The 7845-nt window shown below is 36.5% G+C and overlaps 1 long non-coding RNA gene across 1 annotated transcript in view; it reads right to left on the reverse strand.

The window, feature by feature from the left end:
• The window catches only part of LOC136068026 (uncharacterized), a 22708-nt gene extending 16120 nt beyond the window's left edge, over positions 1-6588 (reverse strand). The window contains exon 1 of the long non-coding RNA XR_010629418.1: positions 6502-6588. This is a non-coding gene — a long non-coding RNA (uncharacterized LOC136068026). The remainder of the gene's footprint in view (positions 1-6501) is intronic.
• Between the last annotated feature and the right edge of the window lie 1257 nt (positions 6589-7845).

Consider the following 7845-nt stretch of genomic DNA (forward strand, 5'->3'; position numbering starts at 1 on the left):
TCAGCAGGCTCATGGTCAGATTTTGGTGGACTTGCTGGATGAGATTCGTGCTCTTCGAGTGGATTTAGCACGTCTTCATTCTTCCTCACCACCTCCTTTTGATGGCGACTCATGATTGCTCTTTGGCATTCCGTCACAAAAAGGGGGAGTGGAGTTTTGACTTGGAGTTTTGTCTTGTGGAGTTTTTTTTTGTTGTTAGGGGGAGATAATATTTTAGATTGTATCTAGGTGCTTCACTATGTATATCATTTTTTTGGGATATTCATGTTAGGGGGAGTAACATTGTTTGATATACATTTATTTTTTATTGATTCTTGTTGCTTTATGATTCACTGCGTATTGATTTATATTTATCTTGTTCATTTTTATATGTCTTTATTTTGTGTTGTGTGGATCTTACAAGAATGTTATACCTGTTGTTTTACTCTTTCTGTCACACATGCGTTTATGCGTTTGTTGAGTATTTCAGGAATATACAGGTTGATTCAACTAAGTGCTTCTACACTTGCAACTGATGGATAGTAGTTAGGCTGAATTTGATTTTATGACATTACCTTTGTAAAGGGCTTTTTATTTGTAAAACTTTGAGCTGTGAATTAGGGTTTTGTCACGGATTGCCAAAGGGGAGTTTGTTAGGTTCTAAGGTCTTAGGAGTTTTTGTATTTAGAACTCTAATTTGTAATGTTGGCAAACCATGATCAAAACAGTGTATTTAGTCTTGTTTAGAATTGCTCAAAGTTGGTTTAATATTGTAAAGTTGGAATCGAGTGGCTGCAGAAGTACTTGGGACTTTCGGCCTGGCTCGATCGATCGAAGAATAGACTCGATCGATCGAAAATCGCACAGGTTGAATTTTCTGCAGATTTTCCAACTCAGCCCTACTTCATTAAACGTTTAGGGTTTTGTTTTTTACCCTAGGTATATAAACTAAACCCTAGCCACGTTTTTGAGGGTTGTCATATTGCTTTGTTGCTCATACATTGCTGTTTTGTGTGAATCTCGTGTGAGATCTTTGAGGAGACTTCCTTTACACAAACTTAGGGTTTTCAAGGTAGAGATGATTTCAACATCTTGAAGATCATTATAGTTGCAACCATTGGAACTTAAAAAGAAAAGCAAGCGGGGAGCTTGTAGCTGATTGAAGAATTCAAGAAAGAAGTAGTCCGTGGATTCGGAGCCTGCGCGTGGTCGTGTCAGGAAGTTTTACTGGTGGGTAGCATTAGGAAGTCGAGCGGGGAGCTTGTAGTCCTTCTGTAAGAACTTCAATTCTTTCATAGTGAATTCTGTTATGCCTTGAGGATCGGTGGGTCAAATCCTCCCCAGGTTTTTACCGAGTGGTTTCCTGAGTGATCATATCTTGTGTTATTTATTATTCCGCTGCTTTATATCTTGATATGATTATTTGATTGCTTTAACCTAGAATTGCATAATTTGACTAAGTAACAACTTGGCTAATTAATCTAGGCTACGCTATCTGTGTGTTTAAGGGGTCTAAATTTCCAACAAAAAGAAAGAAAAGAAATACCCAAGATGTTAAGCATTTGACATCGTACTTTTGCTATGCCAAAGCATAAGAATGTCTTTGACACTGCACTTTTGCTATGCCGAAGCATACATGTGTCATATTATGATTGGTGGGCAATAGTGGTGAGATGGTTATTTATACTTTTCTCTTAGGATTTTCTAGTCCTACCCGTCAAAAAGAGTGATACGAGTGTTAAGTTTAAGAGATAACTTAATCTTACTCATCACAAATAAGAGCCACAAAACTCACTGCTTAGTTGTGCATGGAGATGTTCATCTAAGCTACAAGAGATACAAAGTTTAGAAAACTCTGTTTCATTGGCCATCCAAGGTACACAAGTACCAAAGTACACAAAACACACACTGTTTTTGTATTTTTCTGATTTTTTTCAATTTTTTTTTTATATCAAAACACAAAATAAACAAAACTAAAAGTAAACACACAAAAACATGTTAAACAAAGCAAAGCATAAAACTAGACTCACTCAACAAAAATGCAAAACACACAAGCAATGCAACAAACAAGAAAAACAAGAAGAGAGAAGAAAATGATGAAATCACTTAGAGTCCTAATGCGAACCTCAATCGACACGCTTTGAGACCCAACAAAAATATTGTAATACTTGCCCAAGAAAGCTAAAAATTCAGTTTTTTTGATAGAAACCTTGACCCAACGTTTATAATTGAAACGCAAACCAAAGGTATAAGTAATAGACCTTGACCCAATGATTATAATGAATCACGAACCAAAAGTATAAAGTTTGAATGCCACAAGGAAGAATCCCTGATAAGTTCACAGTTCTTGAAGAACCATGAGAAGAGCAAAGCCTCACCTTTTCTGATTTTTTATTCAATAATTTCTCTGTTACAATGAGTGCATGCTATTTATATGACATGACTGGAAATAGAAAATATAAAAAACGTACTAAATAATAAAACCCTAAATAAAAGTTGATTTGGTCTGAAATTAGCAGATCCAAAATAGGAAAAATAGCTAAAAACGTTCTAAATAATAAAAGCCTAAAATTAAGGTAGATCTGGTCCAAAACTAGATGCTCCAGACTAGGAAAAATATCTATTAACTGATATGGAGCTGGAAAATCAATCAACCATTAATCCACACCATAAATCATGCCCAATTAAGTCAGATCAGCCCTTAATAGCTTGGATTAAATTTATTACGCCTTCATCTTCCTTTGGGCCAAGCTTGGAATGTCCTCCGTTAGAATCAGCGCAAATCTCTTGAACAAGCCCATTAAGTGCTTCTTTGATCTTCTTAGATTTTGCTTTAGTAATAGGCCCAACTGGAACATGCAATGGATCCTTGAATGCTTGTTGATTCTCATCAAGTCCTTTTTCATCCATAACTTGAAAGAACCTTTCATTTGATTAAACCCTTGAATCGGCGGTAAGGGGGAAGAACTGAAACCATTCAAGTTCGAAAGGAACATTAGGGCTTTAAGAAGATCACCAAGAGGAGCAAGAGAGGTTTGAAGCTGATTCTGGCTATTAGATGTGATCATGCTGAGTGGCTAGCCACTTATAGCAATTTGGTCGAGTATGACCGGCAGCTTCACAATGATGACAGAGATGCTGCTTCTTTTGTTTAAGCTTTTGAGAGTTAGCCTTCTTAGCCCTAGGGTTTTTAATACCTTTCTTATCCTGTTTAAGGGGTGCTCCTAAGATAGATTTACCATTATCTAAGTTCTCATTGTCTAATTCAGTTTTATCATCAATGTTCTCAATATCAGCGTTATTAGCAGGAGAAACAAAAACAATAGCACTAGTAGAAGCAATATTAGAGGAAGAAAGACCATACCCTAAACCTGTTTGATCTGAAGCAGATTTCTAGATGCTGAGCATCTCATCAAGCTTTGCACTTAAAGTCCTCTCCAGTTGAGCTCTGACTTGAAACAGCTTCGCTTCAAGCTTCTTGGTCTTCTCAGCCAAGAAATTGTTCTCAAACCTTAGTGCTTTAATAGTTTGATTCGCCTCATCAAACTTTGCGGACAACTCTTCACGATCAAGTTCCACATCATTGAGCTTCTTGGTGGCCAGCCTATAAAATTTCTCATGCTTCTTAGAAAGCTTGTAAAACTTCTCATAGGCTGAATGGATATTATCTTGATCATCCATCTTCTCGAATTTGGACTCCACCACAGTTCTTATTCTTCGTCCACTTCTTCAACAATCCCTTCAGTAGGATTAACTGTGGCAGTGAAGGCATTTAAGATTCCGTCATCCTCATTGTCGGAATCATCTTCGGGCTCAGTGTCACTCAAGGTTGTAGCAAGTGCCTTACTCTTCCTAATACTCTCAAGATATGTAGGGCATTCATGCTTCACGTGACCAAAACCATGACATCCAAAACATTTTGGTCCTACCGAAATAGTGTACTGACTGCCATCCTTAGCATCCTTCTTCCCTTTGTCTTGGCTCTTAAACTGAAAAGAACTGGATTGTCTGTGGTCCTTGTCGAAGCTCCTCCCATTGGCATTCTTCATAAACTTCTTGAATTGCCTTATAATGTAGGACTTCATCTTGGAATTTTCATCATCTGAAGACTCATCTATGTCACTGCTTTTTGCCTTCAAGGTCATGCTCTTGCCTTTACCCAACTTGCCAATCCTAGATAATCCTATCTCGTAGGTCTGCAAGTTTCCAACCAGCTTAGTTAAAGGAATCTTATCAATGTCTTTTGATTCCTTTATAGCAGTAATCTTCGCATGGAATCTCTCGGGTAGAGATCTGAGCACCTTCCTTACAATCTTGGGTTTAGGGATGGTTTCTCCAAGATTGAAGGCTGAGTTTACTATGTCCTTGAGCTTGGCATAGAACTCATCAAACGACTCATCCTCCCCCATCTTTATTTCTTCAAAGCTTGTAGTGAGCCTTTGAAGTTTTGAATCATTGACAGCCTTTGTACTCTCATAGGTTGTTTGGAGGATGGTCCATGCTTCCTTTGCAGTTTTAGTAGAGGATATCTTCTTGAACTCCTCATTGGTGACTGCGCTAAATAGGGCATTCAACGCTCTACTGTTGAAGTTTACCGCCTTGATCTTGGCGTCATCCCAATCGGCCAGCTCTTCTTTTGGCTTGGTCCAACCAATCTCTACAGCTTGCCACACCTTCTCACCTAAAAACTGTAAGAAAGCTCTCATGCGTACTTTCTAGTATGCATAATTAATGTCATCAAATAAAAGAGGTATGATTAATGACTATCCTCTATACATGACAAACAAGGGTCAATGGATCAACACAGCAAAGATTAAACCTAATCAAAGTGTGCCTACTCTGATACCACTTGATAGATCATAAACTGAATGACCCTTTGTGATTAAACCAATTAATTAATTAGCCAAATTATTAATTAATCAATTTAACATTCAAATACGTAGAAGCACAAACAAATCACTAAAACCTAAATATGCAGCAAAAATTAAAAGACACAGTGATTTGTTTATGAATGGGGAAAACCCTTGCGGCAAAAACTCCACCGGGTGATTTTTAGGTCACCACTCTCAAAACTCTACTATTATCAAATCAAGTCGTTACAAGTAAAGGAATCCCAAGTACCTTACCAACCTATAGTTGAACCCTTACCCCAATACCCAATTGGACTTGATCTGTAGTGAGAGTTTCCCCTTTTGATGCACGGCTCCCAAGTACGTGACTAACCAATGCATGGATCTCAGTACGTGACTTCAAAAACCAACTTAGAATGAGAGGTTGGCTGCAAAGTTCTTCAGTTCATTCTACACAATGAAGATCAGGAAGATGCTTGGTCTCAAAACCCTTTGGTGTAAATACACAGCAACTTCTTCAGAGAAGATGAACTAGATCAAGAACTTTATCTTTGATCACAAATTGCTTGAACAGAGTTTGCTCAATGCTTGTGCAACTTGTGTATATTTTGATAGCTCTTAAAACAATCCTTTTATATGTTTAGGATTTGGAGAAAAGAAGGCCCAAAAGCATATTCACGGATTCCAAGAAATCAGATCAGAAAATTTGATTTTATAAATCTCAATAGATAGCAGGTGTCGTGGAGCTATCGAGCAGGTGTCAAGCTTTAATGATTTTACACTTTAGCTTGTTTTTCTTGGACAAACTTGATGACTTCAACACTTGATCTTGAAACCTTGTTTCTTAAAGTATTAAAAACACCTAGAACTATCCAATTACAAGTAGAGTGCGTTTTGTCAAAGGATTAGTCAATTTACATAAATAAGTGACATATGTTCTTAACAAGTGAAAACACATATGTCCTAACAAAGACAATATGCCCAAATTTAATCACGATACCACACTTCAAACTAAACAATTAATTTTCACATAACAGTAAACACTTTTTGCATAAACTTTATCTTGAAACTTCGTTTTCGTCTAATCATTTCAGATTTTAAATAATCCAAGGTAAATTTTGGCTTTTAACCACAATAGATAAGGACAAAATCCCTAATGCTACCAAAAATAAAAGAAGACAGAGGGATAATTTGAAACCAAAGCATCCAAAGAAAGAGGATCAACCCATCTATTTTTTTAAAAGGGGTAAAAGAACAACCCTAGAAAATTATGCAAGGGGAACTACCGGTTTTGAATTCAAAATTGAAGATTTAAGATTCTAATTTGAATATAAAAGGCAATAGTAAGGAGTTTCAGTCTGTCTTCTAAACAACAAAACAGTATTTGAAGAGGAAAGGAGTATGCTAACCTTCAATACAAAAAAAACAAAGACTATACTAGTGGAGGGTACAAGCCTGACTGTCTTGTCAGATTTGTCTCTCTCCACCCTCATGACAGACTGAATCTCTCTCTCTACATTCTGTAATCTAAAAAAGAAAAATCCCATTTCTTTCCAGTGAAAATCCAAAAAAAAAAAAAAATCAAAACCTATTGTAATCCAAATACCTAAATAAATTCAATCAATCCAATCTCATACCCAGATCTAAGAAAGAAAGAAAAGAAAACCTTTACCGATGGTAGTTCCGACGATCTGATGGTAACGTGTTAATGGCACTTAGTTTTCTCTTCCTCAATCTCTACTCTTGCGTGCCTAATGGATTGTCTCTCTTTATCTTCGTATCTCTTAATCTGATGGTAACGGTGTTGATGGCTTTCTGTAGGTGTGCGTTTGAGTGTCACCATTGTTAAGATCTCTCGCTCTCGGTCTCTCTGTGTGTTAGGGCCTTCGGCACACCTCATCTCTCTCTCTCCTTTCTCCGTGTACCAATCTTTCTTTCTTTACTTTTTTTTTTTTTTTTTTTGGTTTTAAGCTGTTAGTTCCTTTTTATACCAAGAGGCTCCAAACAGTCTTTTAACATAGTGAAACATGTAATTTATAGCTTTTTAACTTATACGTGTCTACATTTTAAGGGGCCTTTTTTCCTAACATGGCAGCATCTCTTTAAAGCTTCTGCTATTATATATAGCATTAGATTAGATTAGCCACATCACACAAAGTGACAAAGACAAAGTTCCCAAGTTCATATATATTACTAATATTAGCCACATCACACAAAGTCACAAAGTCACAAAGACAAAAGTTTTGATAAAACTAAAACAATCAAACCAAAGAATTTGGTCAATTGGTCTCACACAAAAGTCACTCATGACTTACCAAACACTAGTCTCACAGATTCACAAAACTAGTCACGTCCTTGTCCTAGTGGTCCCTTTTATTTCTTTATAGATAAAAGTAAAACCAAAAAAAAAAAAAAAAATGTTACAATTTACAAACACTGAAACTAGTCCACACAAAAGCCACAATTACAAAGTGGTTCAGAGACACAACACACTAGTTAAAAAGTCACAACTCACAAACACAACAGTCAAACACCACCGTTCATTAAAAAAAAAAACTCAAAAGGCAGAGGGCTAACCGACTAAGGTAGAGCAATATAGCAAATGATCTAAGGAGGAGCAATAGCAACAACAGTCCAGAACTGATCTGAGGTGAAGCAGAACAGCAGCCGTAGTGATGAAGATTGGAGGCGTTGATAAGGTTGAGTGGAGGAAGAGTGAGGTTAGGGTAAAAATTTGAGAATTGTAATTTAGGTTTTCAATCTATATTTACTTTTTATTTTGTAGTTTTCAGTTTGTCAAATTTTTTTTATTTTATTTTATTTTATGAGAGTTTGTGGGTTATTTTTTCAGATTGTAATCGGGTATACCATTTTTTTTTTTTAATTGTGTGGGGAGGGGGGGGGGCTATTAGGACGAAATTTAAAATTTCAACCCATATATATATACTAAGTCTTTTTTTTTTCTTTTTTTCTTTTTTAAAGGGGGGGCAATGGCCCCCTTACCCTATTGTAGGTC

This window comes from Quercus suber, unplaced genomic scaffold, assembly GCF_002906115.3.
Source record: "Quercus suber isolate HL8 unplaced genomic scaffold, Cork oak 2.0 scaffold_96, whole genome shotgun sequence".
In the NCBI taxonomy this organism is placed as follows: domain Eukaryota; kingdom Viridiplantae; phylum Streptophyta; class Magnoliopsida; order Fagales; family Fagaceae; genus Quercus; species Quercus suber.